Source organism: Lutra lutra, chromosome 9 (assembly GCF_902655055.1).
Source record: "Lutra lutra chromosome 9, mLutLut1.2, whole genome shotgun sequence".
NCBI lineage: Eukaryota > Metazoa > Chordata > Mammalia > Carnivora > Mustelidae > Lutra > Lutra lutra.
Genome location: NC_062286.1, coordinates 82,017,000 through 82,039,123, shown reverse-complemented (window position 1 = coordinate 82,039,123; position 22,124 = coordinate 82,017,000). Strand labels below are relative to the sequence as shown.

Here is a 22,124-nt window from a genome sequence, read left to right as displayed (position 1 = left end):
CTCTCTCTCTGCCTGCCTCTCTGCCTACTTGTGATCTCTGTCTGTCAAATAAATAAAATCTTAAAAAAAAAAAAAAAAAAGAATTGGCGCCCAAAAGGCACCCAAAGGGCGGGGCCCATACTCCTTGGTAGCGAGGTAGACTAGGTATGAGCCCCCCGGATTGAATACCTCCACCTGGTCTGACCCACCCTTGTTTTTGGGCTTTGTTACCTGGGAATGGTTTCCAGGACTTGTTTTAAGTAAGTCCCCTGGGGGAAGGGGGGCAGGGACAGTTTAAGTTTCACTGCATAAACAACAAGGTCATTGCTTAACCAGATGGAATCGCTCTGGCTAAACAGGCCCTTACAATTATGATTAACAATCTGTCAAATACCTTCTTATCTAGGCCTTCAGACAAGGTAATTCAAAAAGAATTAAACACTTGGGGTGCCTAGGTGCCTCAGGCAGTTAAGTCCAGCTCTTGGTTTGGGCTCAGGTCATGATCTCAGGGTCATGAAATTGAGCCCCAAATGGGTCTCTGGGCTCAGCTTGGAGTCTGCTTGTCCCTCTCTTTCTGCTCCCTTTCCCCCAGCTTATGCTGCACTCTCTCTCTCTAAAAGAAAAAAAAAAAAAAAAAAAAAAGGAATTAAACACTTTTTTAAATGTCACTCAGATACCAGGAAATTCTCACAGCAAGGGTCCATATTCATTCATCTCTCAATTGCTCTAAAGCAATTTATAAAGCAATAGCTTCTGTTTTTCCATATCACAAACATAAAGCATGGACTTTTTTTTTAGAAGTTATTTTAAGCTGCAGAGAACCCAAAAGACAATATAATCACCTATACTCCCCACTCTGAGAGATAACCACTGTCAACATCAGATATCTATTCCTTCTCGTATTTTGTCAATGCTTACAGCATATAATATACCATGTGCCCTTTAAAAAAAAATAAAAATTGAATTACATCATATATAATATTTTTCTCTTTAAAATATAGTATGAATGTTATCTATATAACGAAATATTTAACAGAAGCATCATTTTTGGCTTTATTATATTCCAATATGACAAATTTCTATTACCTAATTGAGAATACCTAGGCTTTTTACAGTTTTTATAGAATTCTAAGCCACATTATCATGGACACCCTTATAGTTAAATCTTCACACACATAAATAGTTATTTCCTTAGACCAAATTCTTCCTAGATATGGAATTACTGAATCAAGGAACTGCAAAATGTTGTCTTCTGAAGCAAATACTCTGACTCCCAACAACCAAGATCATGTGCTGCTCCTTCCTAAAAACTTTTTACTGCAATTAACTGGGCCAGTTTTTATCCCACTGGTGAGTTGAGGCAAGTGTCTGTTTCAGGATTTCCTTTAGTGCCCATGGTTCTTGGTGACTATGCTTTGAAGAATGAAGAGGCAGACCAGATGAAGAGTGGTAGACAGCAATGGAAAGTTTATTGAGGGATAGTAAAAGGTTCCAGACGAGGGAGGGGACCCTAAAGGATTGTTGCTTAGAGTTTCTAAGTCCAGGGTTTTTATGAGATTGTTGGCGGGCTGTTTTAATCTGATTAACCCTCCATCATCTGTCACCCAATCAGGATTTGTCCACAAGCTCATCTACCTAGAGGTAGTTGTTCATGTGGGAAAGGGTGGAGGGCTCCTTTCAGGGTGGCAGACTAACAGGATGGGGTCTTTTTCCTTTTAAGGGTAGCCTCCTCTTAGGACAGGGCGCTCCTTGCCCTGCCTGTCTTTCTTCCGACTATCCTCTATTATCTTTATCAGAGGGTAAAACTGTTCTTTACCAGGCATTCCATATATGAAATAATGACTCAGAATTATTGAGACAAAACAAACCAGCTCCACATTCCATTTGTTAATAATCCTATTCTACCCTCTTTTCATATTATAAATTTTGAGTCTCCAAGGGTTGCCTTTTTCTCTCAGTGCTAATACAATTCCAGTGTTTAGCCTTGAGAATGCAGGCCCTTCTAGCTGTGGGTGAGAGGCATCGCAGGAAGAAAAGAAGAAAGCATCTTGTTTGTCTCCCACCTCTGGGTAAACAGATTCTTTAACTATTCTTACAGGGGTGCTTGGTGGCCAATTGGTTAAGCATCTGACTCTTATTTTGGCGCAGATCATAATCTCAGGGTCCTGGGATCCAGCCCCAGGGTCAGCTCCTCGCTCAGCAGGGAGTCTGCTAAGGATTCTCTCTCCCTCTGCCCCCCCATACACATACACTCCCTCTCTCAAATATATATATTTTAAAGCTATTCTTACAGATGTTACTGGACTTCAGAAGTTGTTACCACGAAGGTAAGCTTTTATATAAAAAACTCTAATTCCAATGGGATATCTTCACGTTTTGCCCAGACTATAATATTTAGCATTTTCATTTTCTGGGAAGTTTAAATATGTTGTTTTATTAGTTAAGACAAAAGAGGATCATTGTCATGTCCTTATTTGCCCTAAGAGGTTAAGAAGAAGCAACACTTAATAGTTCATATTTTTAAACAAGTTTGAGATGCTATTTCTCACAGATTTTAGAGAAGCAGGGAAGAATCAAAATATGCTCTTTGTAGAGGCTACTTTTAGGCAGCAGGCTTGAGCACTGGAAATGGGCCCACAGTGACCACTAAGCTGAATGCCAACAGTCTCATTAGGTGACCCACCTTAAAAAAGCCATACACCCTAGCTGACCAATGGGTTACTTACAACCGGGCATAGTTACCAAAAACATAAAATTCCGTATGTTCCCAAACCTCCTCACTCCCTCCAGTAACTACAGCCCCTCTACCACTGCTTCCTGGTAGATCGTCTCTTCTTTGTGGTCCTGCCCACTGCTCCCTTACAAGGTATTCAATAAGCCTCTCTATCTTTATTTCTACCTTGGGTGAATTCTTTCACTGCCTGTGCTACTGGCCTCCATCTACTCAGGTCATCCCACACTTTCCCGATCAAAGCCATTTCCTACGATTCAATGTCAAAATTTGTTTTGTTAGATATATTTTGAGTAAAAAATGAAAGAAATTAAACAGAACAAATCAAACAGAACAAGCATTGGATTATTGACGCTAGAAGGCCAGGTACAGGGACCCAGAGGGGTTCCTGCCAGACCAACCTGCAGGGTCCTTGGCTTCACAAAGGGTAGATAATCAAACACGAGCAAGCAGGAAGTGAGAGCAGAGTTTATTGAACATACAGAGAGAGCAGATATAGATGAAGCATCCAGGAGACTTGCAAAGGAAAGGAACATCAGTCTGATCTTTGTTTGGGTCTGGGGTTTTTTAACTGAAGATTGTAGTCTGGTTTATGTGTCCTCTCAAGCATCCCAGACCTGGTTAGAACAAAAACAGGGGCCCAAGTGTTACTTCTTGGAGACAGGAGGCCTTACCGTTGAGATGTCTTGCACCTGGTGGTCTAGAATACACAATACAAGTGGTCTTGTCCAGTCATTCTCACCTGGCCCTTCCTTGGATGTTATCTATTCTATAGAAATCATTAACTCCTTGTCCCTTACAAAAAGGACATACACTATTTGCATGATGAGGCATGTGTAAAATGAGGGTGCAGGTCCTAGCAGGAACAGAAGCAGGAAAAGGAGCAAAAAGTAGGTTTTTTTTTTTTGGTTTTTTTTTTATTTTTTTTTTAATTTTTTTATTTTTTCAGCATAACAGTATTCATTATTTTTGCACCACACCCAGTGCTCCATGCAATCCGTGCCCTCCACAATACCCACCACCTGGTGCCCCCAACCTCCCATCCCCCACCCCTTCAAAATTCCCAGATCGTTTTTCAGAGTCCATAGTCTCTCATGGTTCACCTCCCCTTCCAATTTCCCTCAACTCCCCTCTCCTCTCCATCTCCCCTTGTCCTCCATGCTATTTGTTATGCTCCACAAATAAGTGAAACCATATGATAATTGACTCTCTCTGCTTGACTTATTTCACTCAGCATAATCTCTTCCAGTCCCGTCCATGTTGCTACAAAACTTGGTTTTTTAATGGAGTCTTTCAGTTTCCCTGTCTCATTATGACCTGGAATATTTACACATGCAAAACTTACAGAGTGTAACCAAAGTTGTATTTAGAGGGATATTTATACCTTTAAATATAAATATTAGAAAAGACAAAGGTTGAAAATAAATGATTTAAGCTTCTATCTTAAAAAGAACAGCAAACAAATAGATAAGAAAAAAGATAAAAGCAGAAATCAATAAAATAGAAAGCAGACATGCAAGAGAGAAAAATCAAGAAAATCAATATCAATAAATCAACACATGTTTAGAAATTAATAATAAATTATAAACATTAGCAAGACTGGGCAAGAAAAAAAAAAGAAAACACAAACGACCAGTATCAGTAATGAAAAGGGAGACATTAATGTAGATTCCACATATATTAAGACAAGATAAGGTACTATGGATAACTTCATGCAAAAAAATTTGAAAATTTAGATGAAATGGAAAATCCCCCCCTAAACGCAACCAACCAAAAGACCAACTTACTCAAACTCAACCAACCTACACAAAATAAAACAAAAATTCTGAATAGTCTTATGTCTGTTTAAATACTGAACCTATAAATAATGCATATTAATGCTTCTAGTAATAATGTTTTAGATCAGTGGCTTTATGACTGTTTTGACCAAAACAATAGGAAATACATTTTATATTGTGACCCACTGGACATAGATGCATGTGTGTATATGTTTATTGTTGGGTCCCCAATGGTGGGTCCCCCAATAATGGGTCCGTGATTAAACTAGCTGGACCGATACAAAGCGAAGGTCAAGAAAAGCTTTATTTCGCCCCAAGCATCAAGAATCAAACCGACCAGCCGGGGCCACACCTCTTACAGAGAGCTCGACCGCTCCATGCCTCACAGACTAATTTTTATAGAGCAAAGGCCATGTGGTTGGGCCTGGCCATACACAGGTGGCTAATAAGATTGTAACACACAGAGAAAACTGCACAGTCATGCTAGGTCACACACAAGTGACCAATTGAATTACAATTTACCCTACAGTAGACATTTGAACTAGCGTATCACCTTGGTGAGAATTGGTGCCCAAAGGGTGGGGCCCACACTCCTTGGTAGCTAGGGAGACAGTTTGCATGCTTTACTGATTGGATGTCTCCACCTGACCCGACTCATCCCCGCATGGGGGCTGTAATCTCTACCTGACCTGACCCACCCTTGTATTTGGGCTTTGTTACCTGGGACTGGTTTCCCGGACTTGCTTTGAAATAAGTTCCCCTGGTGGGGGGATGCAGGGTCAATTTAAGTTTTACTGCATAAACAACAAAATGGCTGTTCAACCGAGGTGGGGCCGCTCTGCCTAAATAGGCCCTTACATTTATGAAATAAAAGTTTTATGAAACCAATTCTTACTGTTGTTGAGAAGGAAGAATTTCCTCTGCCCTTCAAGATCCTTCTACCTGGACTAAGAATCAAGTTGATTTGACACAGATTAACAGGAAAAAATCAAATTTAGTAGTGTACACATGGGGAATCTACACAGATATGGAAATTCCAAAGACAATGAGGCAACATGACACTTATATGAGCTGAGGAGAGGGGAAAGTGTCTTAGAATACAAAGAGAGAAAAACCATTAGCAGGAAGGAGATGTTTGGAAAACAAAGGTGTCCTGTTTTTTCATTGTTGTTTTTTTTTTTAAGATTTATTTATTTGACAGAGAAAGAGAGATCACAAGTAGGCAGAGAGGCAGGCAGAGGGGAGGGAGGAAGCAGGCTCCCAACTGAGCAGACAGCTGGACACAGGGCTTGATCTCAGGACCCTGAGAACATGACCCGAGCCAAAGGCAGAGGCTCAACCTGCTGGGCCACCCAGACGCCCTTCATAGGTGCCCTGCCAGGCAAATAATTTTCTTAGGTAAAGAAGACTCTATGCTGATAGCTCTCTTCCTTCTACTAGCAGGCGGTAAATGAGGAGATAGAGAAATTTTCCTGAATCTGCTGGGTTTTGATTGCTTTTAACTCAAAATAACGTTCATGCCAAAATGGCCCATTTGGGTGCAGCTGGCAGTAAGACCTATCATCTTAATATGAGGGAACCACCCTGTTATTTCAATTATCTTCTGTTCTTTTAAATGATGGTTCTGAAGCACTAAATTGATTTTGTGACCCACTAATAGGTTGCTATGTGTAGTCGGAAGAGTAGTGCTTGCATGTGGTAGTCACTACATAAATATTTGCTATGATTACTATTATTATTCATCTAGGGATCTTCAGTAATACCTGGCACATAGTAAGCATCTGATAAATGTCTGTAAATGAATTAATTTTGTTATTAGTGGCCTTTAAGAGAGTGGTCTCAATAGAGAGTTGGGAATAGTAGCCCCTCTTAAGAAGAATGTCTTAACTTCTACTAGGAACTAGGGTATCACCAACATCTATATCTGCCTCTTATAACTAATAGCAAAAGAAATTTGCCAGCCATTTGAATGAAAAGGAGGTTGTCATTGGCTGTGCTTGTACAAATTCACACAGACAAGGCATCTGTTCACCCCATTGTCAGCTCCAGTAAGTTACTTTGATGGCCCCAAATGTGGCTGAATTCTAACTTGAATTTGGATTACCAATTTCCGTTAACAAAGAAAAGGCTTACCACGATGATGTAGTATTGAAACTGGGTCTTTAGGTATACAAAGCAAGTGAATTCAAGACAGAGGGAATTATCAAACCTCTCAGATCAGAGAATTTTCAAAGCTTGGTAAGTTAATTGTAAGCAACACACATATTGCAATAGTCTATTCCAATGCCTTGAACTGCCCTCTGTCAAAAACTTTGAAGAGGAACATTTAAACATCCAGTCATGAGTGAGTCAATTAAGGGAAGAGGAAACAAGACAGATTTTGACCAAATGGAAAATATAAATAAAACACTAGTATTCTTCAGTGTGTTTTGAATCACTCAATTCTAAGAGTTTTCAAGCAATCAAGAACAGGAGTATAGGTTAATAATGGCAGCTTGTTTCCATGCTGCTATCATTTCCAGGGAATCAGTAGACTCTTAAGACTCTGGAAACAGAATTTAGGCTAAAACTTTGAATGTGGTGCTAAAAAAGGAAGGGTATGTAATTGTATGGGTGCATGATTACTATTTTCACTTCATAAAGAGTTTTGGTACAATTAATACAGTGTTTCTCTGTCCTGTACCCAAAATTAAATAGAAATTAACATAGTGTAACTGGGGTACAAGGATGCAGTAGCACCTAGCTCCCGAATGGACCAGGTTCAGCCCACTCGCAACTGATAAAATCCAAAGGCAGAGAGATGAGTGGCAGTGGAAGAAGGAAGGAATTTATCTCAGTGAGGCCAACACTAGGAAGACATTGGACTATCATCTCAAAGACCTCCTCCAAAGTTCTGAAAATACTTTGAGGTTTACATAAGGAAAATGTGGGACAAAGGTCAGCAGGTACATGCTGGGGCAATAAAAGTCAGGTTGATCATCATCTTTTGGAGTCAAATACATGGGGTCTTGCTGGCAACAGAGCAGTATCTATTGCTACAGCTGTAGTTTCCATTCCCATCATGGGATGCTTTGCCTGCTAGGTCTTTTGCCTGAATTAAGAGATAAGCTGGAAGGAAGAACTTAATCAATTAGAAAGTACAGACTGAGGTCAAAATGAAGGTGGTTGAAGTCCTCCATCAATAGTATTTTACGGTCTGTGGACTCTGAGTACTAAGGATACCCAGTAGTTCAAGGCCTTGATTTGACAAGTATTCCCAAACTTGATTGCTCATAGTCATCTGAGAAGCTTTTAATAATTAAGGTCTCCAGGGGTAACTGGATGGCTTAGTCGGTTAAGCGTCTGCCTTTGGCTCAGGTCGTGATTTCAGGGTCCTGGGATCGAGCCCCACATGGGGCTCCCTGCTCGGCTGGGAGTCTGCTTCTTCCTGCCCCCTCTTGTTCCTCCCCACTGCTCATGCTCTCTTTCTCTCTCTGTCAAATGAATAAATAAAATCTTAAAAAAAAAATTAGGGTCTCTAGGCTTTTTACCTGGACCTATTGAGAAAGAATCTCTAGGGAATAGAGCCACTGACCTATATCATCTTTACACATTTTCCTGATGATCAGCAAGATCTGAGAATCAATAGTAGATGGGAACCAAGTAGTGCTCTCCTGGTCTGAAGAATCAATGCACCTCCCTAACTTATTACTAATGGAAGATTTGGATGGTAATGAAAATAAAGCAGATGTGTGGTGAATTTCCAACTTTCCACCTGATGTAGAGTTTTTCTGATAACAATCCTAAAACAATCTTTAGTCATAAGACTTCAGGAGTTTGTTACTTCTTGATATTCTCAGCCTATGCATGCTCTGTTATTAACACATCTTATCTGAGAATGATACATTTTTCCATGCTTTGTGAGTTCAGTGTCAGAAGTGAGGACCAGTTTTTCAAAGGGCCGCCCTAGCACTACATTACTTACCATGTTGCCTTCTGAGAAGCATTGCCTGTATAAAAAAAGAGAACAGTAACTTTATTTTTACTGGCAGTTTCTTATCATAAGTAAGAGACGTAAAAGTAGGTCCCATCTTGCCATGACTGAAAAGAAAATAGTAATTATATTTTCAACCAGCTGGATGGATAGTTAATTATGTAACCGTATGCCACATACACAAAAAATTTACTTACTTGTTTTTTTAATCTCCTTATTTTTCCATATTATTTTCTTCTTAGATGAATGTTTCTGACATTTTTCCTTCCACACTTTGCTATTTTCGTTACAGGACTTAAACCCAGATATAAATGTACATCCCCCACAACAACTCTGCACAGATTCAGATCTGGCTTCCATAGAATAATTGGCTATTAGAGCTGGAGGGGAACAGAGCAGTCACTCAAAATAACATTCTGATTTCCTATTAGAAAACTGGGGCTCAGAAGTTAAGTGATTTACCAGACTACACGAAAGCCAGACTGGAAATCACATCTAAGTATTAGCTGAGCATTTTTCCACCTACCATTCTGTTCAACAGATACATACAATGAAGCAAACTTCAATATATGTGAAAAATATATTTTTCTAAATCATTACATATCCACATTTTTAATTAACATTTTTATTGAGCTATAATTCACATACCCTAAAACTCACCCATTAATATTCAATGGCTTTTGGTATGTTCACAGAGTTGTGCAGCAATCACAATCTAATTTCAGATTATTTTTATCCCCTGTTTCTATTAATAATCACTCCCAATTCCTGACCTCTACTCCAGCCCCCAGGCAACCACGATTCTACTTTCTGTCACTATAGACTTGCCTATTTTGGACATAGGATGTGTGGTCCTTTGTATCTGGCTTCTTTCAATTAGCATAATGTTTTCAAGGTCCATCCGTGTCATTCTTTTTTTTTTTTTCTAAGTCATATTGTACTGTATAGATACACTACATTTTGTTTATTCATCATTTGATGGACATTTGTTTCCACTCTTAGGCTATTATAAATAGCGATGTGAACATTTACATACAAGTTTTTGTGTACACTTAAAAGTCTTCATTTCTCTCAGGTATACACCTCAGAACAAAATTGCTACATTATATGGTAACCTCTCATCTAACATTTCAGGAACTGGCAAGTTTTCTACGACAGCACAATTTTATACTCTTACCAGCAATGTACGAGTGCTGTATTTCTCCACAACTCTGTTTTCATCTTTTTTGATTTTAGCCATTCTAGCAGTATCTCCTTGTGACTTTGATTTTCATTTCCCTACTGAGTAATGATATGGAAAAACTTTCCATGTGTTTATTGGCCATTTGCATATCTTCCTTGGAGAGATGTCTATTCAGATCCTTTGCCCATTTTTATTGAGTTTTTTATCTTATTGTTATGGATTTGGAGAAGTTCTGTATATATTCTAGATACTAGCCCCTTATCAGATACCTGATTTGCAAAAAACTTCCTCTCATTCTACGGACTGTCTTTTCACTTTCTTGATAGTGTTCTTTAAAGCACAACATTTTTCAATTTTGATGAAATGCAACTTAGCTATTCTTTTTTTGACCTTGTGCTCTTGGTGTCATAACTAAGAAACCATCATTTAACTCAAGGTTACAAAGATTTATGCCTATTTTTCTGCTTGATTTTTAGTTTTAGTTCTTGCAGTCTATCGTCCATTTTGAGTTAATTTTTGAGTATGTTATGATGGAGGGGTTTAAATCCATTCTTTTGCATACGGATACCCAGTCATCCTGACACCATTGGTAGAAAAGACAATTCTGTGTTCATTAATTGTCAGCAACTTTGTCATAAATCTATTGACCATAAATGTGAGAGTTTATTTCTGTACTCTCAGTTCTATTCCATTGATCTTTATGTCTCTTCTTATGCTTGTAGCACACTCTCTTGATTACTGTAGCTTTGTAGTAAGTTTTAAGATTGGGAAGTGATTCCTCTGACTTTGATCTGATGTTTTAAGATTGTTTTGACTACTCTGAGTTTCTTGAATTTCCGGGAGAATTTTAGGATCACAGTGCCAATTTCTGCAAATAAGCCAGCTGGAAATTTGATGAGGATTGCGATGAATCTACAGGTCAATTTGGAGAGTATTGCCATCTTAACAGTATTAAATCTTCTGATACCTGAACATGGGATGTTTCTACACTTATTTAGGTCTTCTTAATTCCTTTCAGAAATGTTCATAGTTTTCAGAGCTTTAGTTTTATACCTCCTTTGTTAAATTTGTCTGTAAGAACCGCATTACTTTTGATGCTATTATAAATGGAATTGTTTTCTTAATTTCATTTTCGGATTGTTCATTGCTAATCTATAAAAATACAATTGATTTTGTAGGTTAGTCTTACATGCTGTAACTCTGTTCAACTCATTTATTAGTTCTAATAGTTCAGTGAAATTGTTAGGATTTTCTGTATGCAAGAGTGTGTCATCTAAAATAGAAATAGCTTTGCTTATCCCTTTCCAATATGGATACTTCTATGCCTTTTTCTTGGCTAACTGTCCTACCTAAAATGTTGAGTAGAAATAATAAAAGAAATAATAAAAACATCTTGTATTGTTCCTGATCTTGGGGGAAAGCTTTCAGTCTTTCACCATAAGTATGATGCTATCTGTGGGGCTTTGTAGATGCCATTTATCAGGCTAAAGAAGTTCCCTTCTCTCCCTAATTTAGTGCATGCCTTTCTCATAAATGGGAATTGAATTTTGTTAAATGCTTTTTCTGCTTCTAATTAGTCATGTGATCTGTCTTTATTCTATTGACATGGTTGCATTACATTAATTCACTTTCAGATGTTGAAGTGATCGTGCATTCCTGAGCTATATCCCACTTGGTCATGGTGTATAATCCTTTATATATGTTGCTGGATTCAGCTTGCTTTTATTTTGTTGAGGATTTGTGTGTCTATAGTTATAAGAGATATTGGTGTGTAGTTTTATTGTGATGCCTATGTCCAGTTTTGGTATCAGGGTAATACTGGCCTCACAGAATGAGTTGAGATGGATTCCGTCCTCTTCTATTTTTTGGAAGAAATTGTGAAGAATTGGCATTAATTTTTCTTTAAATGTAGAATTCAACAGTAAAATCACCTGGGCTTGGATTTTTCTTTGCAGGAAGTTTTAAAACTACTAATTCAATCTCAGAAGAGATTGAATCCATTCAGATTTTCTTCTTGAGTCAATTCTAGGTAGTTTGTGTCTCTCTAGGAATCTGTCCATTATGTTAGTTTATCTAATTTGTTGACTTACAATTGTTCAAATATTCACTTACAATCATTTATATTTCTATAAGTTTGGTAGTAACGTTCTCCCTCTCTTCCTGATTTTAGTGATTTTATTCCTCTCTTTTTTTCTTGGTCAGTCTAGAAAAAGGTGTATCAATTTTGTTTTCTTTTCAAAGAAACTAATTTTTTGTTTTGTTTTATTTTCTCCATTATTTTTCTATTTTCCCTTTCATTTATTTTTACTGTAATATTTATTATCCCCCTCCTTTTTCTTGCTTTGGGTTTAGTGTGCTGTTCTTTTGCTAGTTTCACAAGGTGAAAGATTAAATTTGAGATCTTTTCTCTGTTTTAATGTTCTCATTTATAGTTATAAATTTCCGAGTATTGCTTCCTTTGTATTCCCATAAGTTTGGGTATGCTGTGCTTCTGTTTTCATTCATTTGAAAGTATTTTCTAATTTCTTCTTTGACCCATTCATTATTGTATTATTTAATTTTGTGTATTTCTCAAATTTCCTCCTGTTATTGGCTTCTAATTTAATTCCACCGTGGTTAGAGAACTTTCTTTGTATAAATTCAACCCTTTTAAATTTATTAAGGATTATTTTATAGCTTAGCATTCAGCATATATATCCTGGAGCATGTTTTGTGTATCCTTGAGACAAGTGCATATTCTGCTGTTATTGGGTGGAGTGTTTCATAGATGTCTATGAGGTCTGATGTTTGATGAGAAAAATGAGATACAGAAGGTATTAATGGATTACTCAATGTTGCATGTCTACCTGATCACAGAGGTGGAAATACTAGGGTGAATCATGTGAAACTGCCATTCTTGAACATCAAAAACGAACAATTACCAGCAATTTCTCATAGTTCAACCTCACACAACTGAAGTCTCCTAACTTTCAGTTCAGTGTCCTCATCACTTAACCAGAATATTGTGTTAGGATAGGCTGTGCTACATAAGGCATATACCCTGAGCTATTCTTGGCTTACCACAATGAATACTGATTTTGTGCTCATCTTATTCTATTCAGGTACTGCAGCTCTCCTCCAAATGGTGACTCAGGGATCACAGCTGCTTCTATTTTGCGTGCCTGCCTTCTGGGGCACATGTTAGGGGAAGAAAACTTCAGGATCGCCTGGCATGTTCTTAATGGTGAGCCCTAAGATGGTGGCTTAGATCACTTCTGTGTACATCCTGTTGGCCTAGTCCAGGGCCCAAACCTACTCTGGGTGGCCACCTTACTTACAATGTAATCTCCTATCCTTTAGCCAATTACATGGAGAATGTAGTCTAACATTGTGTGCCTTCCCTTCTCAAGAGTCCAGCATCTCTTTGGCTTTCCTCATTTTAATCATATTTAAATATATTTTCAATAATTCAAAATGTAGGTCTTAAAAATGCCTCAGAATTAAAATATGAAATAAATCCTCCTGGCAAATTTTTCCTAACGGGAAGCCCTATCATATTTTAGCTAATTTAGGAGAAACTATTAACAAGACAAAACAACCCCCCATAAAGACTGTAATAAGCTCACTGGAGGTTTTCTGAGGGTCAGAGCATGGAATCCAGCCTATTTCACTCCACTGCCTCCTGGTAAACAGACGAACGAATGAAAAACCTTTGAATTACAGGGCCATCTATAAATTGGAAAGGGACACCAACTTCTGGGGGTCTGTATAATCCCTACCTCTCTGCAACATGTCTACTGAGAAGAACCCTCTAAGTAATTGAACATTTCGCAGTTCTAGGGCTACATAGAGATGCCTGGTTGTGGCCACTACAGCTCTTCTAAAGCCTCAGCCTGGGGGGAAAAAATCTCACTTCGACTCCATTTAAAAAAATCTCATTTTGACTCTCCTCATATACCCACCAAGGAGCCAAGTGCAATTTTTCATTGTCTTTACAGTCCAGGGTGGCTGAGAAAGAATATCCAAACACATTCTTTAAAAGAAAATCCCAGGAAGCCTGTGAGTGGCTGGTGTCAGTTGTGAACACTGAGATAAGAGCTCAGGAAGGGGACAGCCAGTATTGTGGGAACTGTCTCCTGCCTGGGCTGACATGGACAATGCCTGTGGCATAGTGAGAAGACGGGAAAGTGGTAAGAAGAAAAACAATGTACCTGACATTTGGACCCCAAGTCCACTTGTGCTTAGGCCAAAACAAAGTACTGGAGAGAAATTTATAAAATCTTATTACCATAGAATGCTTAGAGGAACTGGCAAATTCTTACTTTCATAGGATGTTTCTTCCTATATAACCCGTATCCCAACAAGGACACCTAGGTTTCTCTAGATCTATCTATTTGCTTATTTCACTGATTTGATTCAAACAGATGGCAATATTTTGGGTCAGTGGTTAACGTCCCTTATTTCATAGTATCATCTCCAGCTTTGACTTTATTTATTATTTTTTTTAATTTATTTGACAGAGAGAGAGAGAGAGATCACAAGTAGGCAGAGAGGCAGGCAGAGAGAGAGAGGGGAGGAAGCAGGCTCCCTGCTGAGCAGAGAGCCCGATGTGGGACTCGATCCCAGGACCCTGAGATCATGACCTGAGCCGAAGGCAGCGGCTTAACCCACTGAGCCACCCAGGCGCCCCAGAAGAAGTATTTTAATCTTTCAGATAATTTTGAGTGTTTTTAATACTAAACCTGAACTCAGCAAGTCATAGTTTCTTAAAGTTCAGCTATGATGTGGAATCTAAAACCCTGTCAATGAACTTTCACACTCTGTGACATTAAAATTCATCAGCCTAGGTGTTTTCTAACACCAAAAACCAATTCTCTGATTCTCCAGACACTAACTGAATGTCCTACAATTCAATTCTATTCAGATACTCCCTGGAGTTAGCGTCAAACTCCACAAGATTAAGGACTCAGTCCCACAAGAATGTTCCCATTTCAGACGCTAGTCACAAATATTGGGTCCCCAATTTAGGACTACAAATCAGAGGTTCCCACAACACCCTCTTCTCACTTTTGATTATACTAGAATGGCTCACAAAACACAGGGGAATTGTTTACTTATTATTACTGATTTATTATAAAGGACACAACTCAGGAACAGCCAAATGGAAGAGATTCCTAGGTCAGGTCATGGAGGGCTGTGAGCACAGAGCTTCCAGGCCCTTTCTATATGGCCACCCTTCCAGCACCTCAATGAGCTTACCAATGTGGAAGCTCTCTAAATCCTGTCATTTAAGTGTTTTTATGGAGGTTTCATCACATCAGCAGGATCGATTATTAACTTATTCTCCAGCCCCTCACCTCTTCCCACAGGTTGGGGAAGGTGGGGCTGAAAGTCCTTGGCTTCTAATCAAGGTTTGGTCCTTGCAGTGACCAGTCCCCATCTGCAGCTAGCTAGAGTTGCCTCATTAGAACAAAAGATGCTCCTATCACCCAGGAAATTCCAAGAATTTTAGGAGCTTTGCGTCAGGAACCAGAAACAAAGGCTACCTATTACAACAAAAAATGCTCCTTTCACTCCATCATTCAGGAAATTACAAGTTTCAGGAGCTCTGCCTCAGGAACCCTGGAAAAGGACAAATATTTCTTACTGAGCCACAATCTACCAGCATACAATATACCAAGAAAGAAAGAAAAAAAGAATGAAAGAAAAGGTTGTTAGCATCACCACTGATTTTATCAGAAAAACTGTTAAATATTGGGATGCTGTCAAACTCCTAGTGGCGGACACAGGTTTTCCAAAAGCTTGAATTTTCACTTGAAAGCCTGAATTTTATCACTGGTAACAGATACCATCAGTTGTTTTGCTGAAGTGACAGGCTCATTTAATTCATTTTGGAGAAAATGTCTGCCAAATACCCAAGTCTGTGTAACCACAGTTTGTCTGTCAGTTCTTCTTTCAAGAAAAAATGGTGTTCCATGAAAAAAAAAAAAAAAAAGGCATTGCAAACCATCACCCAAGAGCTCTGCCTCCAGACAACCACCAGACTTTTGGTATGCAGCAGGAGGCCTTGTATGTACTTCCCATCCTGTTCCAAAGGGTATGACTGCTTCATGGAGGACATTCTTCAGTGACATTTTTTGTTTGTTTTTATTGTAAGTGTTTGGTGGTGACAAATGCAATGCCCACCAATCCCATTTTATTCCATTGCCTAGATTCATGTTAACTGTCATCAATTTCACCCACCATTAGTTTTGTGCCATCAGGACAAATGTCTAAATAGTGAAGACAACCAAGGTCATAGCATTACTGGGAAAACAGTCTTGACATTATAGACCAAAGGGTCCAAGGATCACACTCTGAGAACCACTACATTACAAACTATCCTCCGGTAATAAAGACTAAATATTAATACTTTCCTGAAGTCCATTTATAGAAACAAACAAACAAAAAACTAAAATAATTTGGGAAATACCCTAAGAAAAATACTCAGTTAGGGGTGCCTGAGTGGCTCAGTCAGTTAAGGAGCTGCCTTCCACTCAGGTCATGATCCCAGGGTCCTGAGCTCCTTGCTCAGCAGGGAGCCTGCTTCTCCCCTGCCTGCCTCTCCCCCTGCTTGTGCTTGCGCTGAGTCAAATAAACAAATAAAATCTTTTTAAAAAGAGAGAGAAAAATACTCAGTTACTTTAGTCACCAATATGGAAGCCCTAAAAAGAACTGTATTTTTTAATATTTGAACAGCACCTTAGGAATGCAATAAATAAATAATAATAAAAGTAGTTTATCATAATATTTACCATTGGGAGAGAACTATGCTATGCATTTTTCAATGCATTATCTCCAATATTCTCTAGTACCATATCCTCACTTCATAGCTGAAGAAAATGGGGCAAAGAACAATAAAAGAACTTGACAGGGTCACAATCTGTATTTGGTGCAGTAAAGATTTGAATCTGCAAGGCCTAATTCCCAGAGCCTGGACCCTTCAACCCTGCATTATGTTCTGTCTCATCTGAGCTCCAAACTTACTAATTATGTTTCTCCCGTGTCTGTGTGTCCGTTCAAATCCTCAAGGAAAAAGGAAACGGTCTCATGTCACCATAGCGCCCAGAGAAAGGGCTGAATAAATACCGGGATGAATGAGCAAAAGACCAAGTAAACCACCTTGCCATCCTGAAGCCACAAGGGTCAGTAACCATGTTAAAAGTGAAATTCTGAAATGGGGTGCCCCATCCATAGTACGTTTAACTTCTTGAGAAGGGAACCAACAGGGTAGGCAAAAAACAACACACCACACACACACACACACACACCACACACACACACACACACACACACACACCCCAGAAAACAAAAACACCTGGTACCTTGAAAGCTTGACAAGTTTTATGTGTGCATTCACATATCTATACTACTTCGTTTGCTAAATGGATACAACTAGGGAGTTAACAAGCATGCAGGTTAGATCAAAACAAAACTAGTTTACCTTTTCCAGGGCAATAACCTCTTCCCCCCCGCGCCACCGCAACCAGCTTTGGGACCGCCTTCTCTACCAGGCTCTAAAACCTCAACGCCTTACTTCTGCAGGTTAAGAAGGCACAGCGCTATAGGGCAGGGGACTGCTCTGGCCTCTCTCAGCTGTGCATTAACTAACTACAGACCCAGACAACAGTTAACATCCCCTAGACTGTCAGCTGAGGGGGGGTCTGCAAAGAACAGAAGGTCCTGCTTTTACTAGGAAGGGTGATCAGAAAATGCTGGGATGTACCCCAAACTCAAGCAGTTTTGTCTTTTTCCAAGTTTGGATTTTTTTTTTTTTTTTTTTTTTCATTTTTCCAAGTTCGGCTTTTTTTTTTTTTTTTTTTTTTTTCTTCTTCTTCTTCTCAAACATCATACCTGTGTTCTGAATGGAGCCCCGGCGGGATCTGGTTCGGCCGCACATCTCTAATTTTCCGGGATGGAATTTCTTTCCCGCGGGGAAGACGAGAGGCACAAGGACTGGGCGCACGATCGACCGCGGATACGCGCGGGGGTAAAGCGGGTCCTGGAGCCCCTGGGCCGCGTCTCCCCGCGCGGCCTCGGGCGGCGCGCGCGCGGTGGGGGAAGGGGGCGGAGGACGGCGGCGGGGACGGGGGCGCGCACACCCGGCGGGGGCGCGCGCTGGCCGGCGGGCGGGGGCCGCGTGGGGCGGCGGCGGGCCCGGCCCCCTCCACCCCGAGGGGACCTCGCGCGCCGGGCTTTCTCCTTCCGGCGCGCCGCCGCCACATCCCGGGCCGGGCGGGCCGCGGCGCGGAGGCCGCCGGTGGCGGCGCCCAGGCCTCCGGGCGGCGGGGCGGGCCTCCAGCGCTCCCGGGACGCCAGGACCCCGCGCGCTTCGCCCCCGGGCCCGCGAGGTCCTGGCTGAGCTTCGCCGCCAGCGGCGCGGAAGGGCTAGAGGACCCCGGCGAGCTCGGGCTCCGCAGTGGGTGAGCTCTGGGATTGGCGGGTGTGGGTTTCGTGGACCCCGGGGCCCCGGCCCCCACCCCATCCCGGGTGGATGGGAAAACGGGGCGAACCAGCGTTTCTTTGTGAGCACCATCCCTGTGTGTTTTGGTGACTTGAGCCCCTCTCTAGTTGGTGGGATTAATGAGAAGAACCTCCATCACGTTAATTATGCAATAAGGCGGCGTCCTTGTTGCGGGGTGGTGTGACCGGTGAAATGATAGGTACTTGGTGATCTGTAATTTACTTCTTTCATTTTTGGCTGAGAATTTGCATTTGTGATTGGGTGCAGAGAGGAAGAAAATGTTCCCCTTGGGGGCAAAGAACATGCAGAGAGAGAGAGAGGGCAGGGAAGAAGGAACGTGTACACCCTTTCCTAAGTGCACTGTTAAGTATGTCTTTGGTGGGTGACAGGGGAAAGGATGGTCGGAAATACTTGTTTCCTGCCAGATAGGCTGCAAAGTGCCCTCAGCCCTGATTTTGACAGTCGAGAGGCTGGTCAGAAGTTGGAGGTTCAAGTATAAATTTCTGCACTTCTGGCTGGGAAGATGAACCAGGTTTTCCAAAAGCTGTCGTTTTTGTTTTCCAAGTCTCTGAAGGCAGGAAAGGGCCCGGGCAGTGAATAGAAAGCAGTGCAGCCAGGTTCTGTCTGGTTAGCTAAGGGGGAGGACTGTCATAAAGGGTTTTTTTGTCTGAAACACCCAGAGAGTCTGGTGCTTTGGGCCATGAAGAGTTGGGTATTGGTCAGTTTTAACTGCCAGGATGAGAAATGTCTCAGACATTCTTAAAATTAGGCAGCTCAGTTTCGGTCCCCTTGCTGATCTCCAGTATCTATTCGCTCTGAAATTTTCAGGGTCAGGGTGAAAAAGAAAAGATACAAGGAGAGAAAATAGTCTTCTCTCTTTTCTACCACTGTAATGATGAGTCCATCTTGGCTCAAAATTGGAATTTCAAGATGGAAAGAAAAATCTTTCCATCTTTGCTCTTGACCCCAAAGAAGAGAATCTCAAAGAAATACCTGAGAGAAAAATCCTTTCCTTGCCCAAGATGAAAACTGGAGGGTTTGCAAAATTGAACAAAGGAGAGAATGAATCAGGCAATCTCTCAGGCAGTTTGCAGGTATATTCAGATCAGTATTCAAATGCTTGAGGTTAGACAATAAAAAGGTGGGAGAGAGCCAGAATAGAAACGAGAGGGATGAATTCAGGACCTTCAAGACTGCAGAAATGAAGAGTCTTTTCTTCTGATACAGGTCTGGAAGAATCTGAATGTTGAGTACATAAAGCTTAATCTTTCCATTTGCATAACATGAAATTGCTTTTAGTTTTAACACTGAGCTCTTCAGAGTAAAAGGAAACACAGCTAGACTGTGCTACATGTATCCCAGGCAGTTTGGGCTATATTATGTGTTAAATGAGTTGTATGTTTATTTTGCCAGCCGACTCTATTAAATCTGTAATCTCTCTAATTCCACAAGTTCGGCTTGTTTCCAGTTATTCATTCATGATGTGTCATTTGGCTAGAATTTGCCAGGGTGTTACAGCCTAAAGAAATTCAAAATCCAGAGAACATCTTGCATTGGAAGATTTCATCATCCCATCATCCTGTACAGGAATTCTTTACCCAATGTCAAACATATTTGATTCTTTTTGCTACAAAACTTATTTTTCCTTTGAAGTTACAGGGAACAGTCTTTTAAACATGTATCTCTTTTGGCACTTTTAGAATACTTATTCATTTGCCAGGAATTCTAGGTATAACCCACCTCTGTAAGAGACCTGTTGTGCAAAATGCACTTGAATAATCAAAGTGGTTAGTTAACCATTTATACTATTATAAGTGGTAAAAACCACTTATACTATTTCCCAAGTATAAACCAAGTTGTACTAAGTAGGTCAATCTTATCACTTCTAATGGTGCTTTTTTTTTTTTTTAATTTTCCTGTACAGTGACAGGAGGAACTAGGAATCTCAGGCAAAGCAAATACTGCAAGCAAATGTGGATCCCAGGCCTCAGAAGGTATGTGAAGGAGAATGTGAGCTCACTAGTTATTTGAGATTCATGTCATTTACTGATCTCATTGCCTCTTGCTCTTAAGGAGATTTTATGAAATTTAAAATTCTTAAATAGGAGTGTGTACACTTATACTTAGAAATGTTTTCTTAAATATAATAGTAGAAGCATCCTCCCAGGCTGGGGATTAGGTGTCTTTGGTTTGCTAAGAGCAGCACCTGACATGTAGATTACCCCGGGAAGTTTATTATTCTTCATTATTGTTACTCATGAAATCTTTTTTTTTTTTTTAAGATTTTATTTATTCATTTGAGAGAGAGAGAGAGAGCAGAAAGAGAGACAGAGAACATGAGTTGGGGGGGGCAGTAGGAGAGGGACAAGGAGACTCCCCACTGAGCACGGATCCTGACCCAAGGCCCCTGAGATCATGACCTGAGCTGAAGGCAGAGGCTCAACCAACTGAGCCACCCAGGCACTTGCATGAGAATGTGTCTTAATCTCAGATACATCCTTCAGCTGGACAGAGTAAGGAGTATGTTTCCATGCTGATAACTAAGGAGGATCAGTTATTCTAAGACAGTAAGTTGTAATGATTATGACCAAGTAGACGAAGTTCCTGAACTTAGATCGCAGAAACCCTATGAATTTAAAAATCACCACGAGTGTCATAGCACTTTACATATTTTATAAATTCACATGCAGTGTTCTATCACGTTGTAATTTAGTAATTTTATTGATTAGGTGGTAACATTTTAGTTCAAAATCCAAAGATACGGAAAGTTTGATTGTAGAATGTCTCTGGTTGCTCTAGCCCTTAACTACCAAGTTTCCCTTCTTGTTAATCCCCCACCCCAGGGCTACCAACTCCTTGTGCATTACCAGGCTTTTTTTGTGAAGTTTCCTTTAGTGCCTGGCTGTATTTTGAATGAATATTAAAAACTGAACACCAGACACGTGGTCCTTTCCCTGGGTTATGTATGTGTAGGGGTGGGGGATCCAGGAGTTTCCAACTCAGTAAAGGACCCTTGACAGGATTCTTTATCTGGGCTACTCGGCATGAGGGTCACTGTCTCCTTGCTGCTTTTGGGACCCTGGGACACAGACCAAGCTGCTGCATGATTTCCCTCACTCTGTTCCGTCTCTTCTCAAGATTCCCCTTAACCGTGGCCCTTCTCACTTTGTGTAATCTTATATATTAACAGCTCTGTTTATTTCCCTGTCTGCCTCTATAGAAGTACCATGAGAGCAGGGCGTATATATGTTGCCATATCCCCAGGGCCTAGAACAACTCCTAGCTTAAAGTGGGCCCTTGGTCAATAATGCTGAATGAATGACAGACATTTGGAGAAAAGCTATTTAAACAATTAAATGAGCTTATTTACCGCAGAACTTTGCAGAACCTTTAATAAGTGAGTATGCATAGCAAAAGTAGAACAAGGCAGGTGGAAGTCAAGCTCTTCAGCAAAAACCCAAAAAGGTTTTGTTTTGTGCTTTTGGAGGACAGCTCAAACACAAGGAAAAGCCACTGCCAGAAATATTATTGGCAGCTGACCAAAGTGGATTTACAAGCATCTTTTTGAAAATGTAGAGGAGAGAGAATTTGCACCAGAAGATGGTAACAATACCAAACTAAACCCATTGGTAGTCATTACAAACATGAAAATGTGTGCTGTCTTTCTTTTAGTTTAGAGGACCAAAAAAAAAAAAAAAAAAGACTGAGATTTCTGGTAGGTTCAGCTATGTTTTTGCTTCCCTAACCCTGCTTTCCCCGTAAGAAGGGAAACCACCTTAACCATCATTTCTGACTTGTGGGTTTTCTAAGAGTCCAGCCCTCTGGCTTGGTTTCAGAACCTGACATCTCCAAGTGAAAAATCTCATTTAATGACTGGAAATAGGAAAGCTCAGAAGACGGGTATGCTGTCTCCTGGGGGCCCCAGGGGCTCAGTTCAGGGCAGCACACCGTGACCAACAGGGGGCCTGGGGCACACTCAGGTTTGCCACCATTAGCTG

The 22,124-nt window shown here is 40.5% G+C and overlaps 2 protein-coding genes across 4 annotated transcripts in view; one reads left to right on the top strand and one right to left on the bottom strand.

The window, feature by feature from the left end:
• Positions 1 to 17,771, bottom strand: part of NMS (neuromedin S) — a 49,415-nt gene extending 31,644 nt beyond the window's left edge. For both annotated transcript variants that reach the window (XM_047744914.1, XM_047744915.1), the window contains exons 1-3: positions 17,517 to 17,771; positions 8,453 to 8,477; positions 3,112 to 3,327 (exon numbers count right to left, since the gene is read on the bottom strand). The gene's annotated coding sequence lies outside the window, so the exon portion shown is untranslated. The remainder of the gene's footprint in view (positions 1 to 3,111; positions 3,328 to 8,452; positions 8,478 to 17,516) is intronic.
• Positions 17,772 to 17,898: 127 nt separating this feature from the next.
• CHST10 (carbohydrate sulfotransferase 10) overlaps positions 17,899 to 22,124 on the top strand; it is a 32,602-nt gene continuing 28,376 nt past the window's right edge. For both annotated transcript variants that reach the window (XM_047744910.1, XM_047744911.1), the window contains exons 1-2: positions 17,899 to 18,085; positions 20,051 to 20,120. The gene's annotated coding sequence lies outside the window, so the exon portion shown is untranslated. The remainder of the gene's footprint in view (positions 18,086 to 20,050; positions 20,121 to 22,124) is intronic.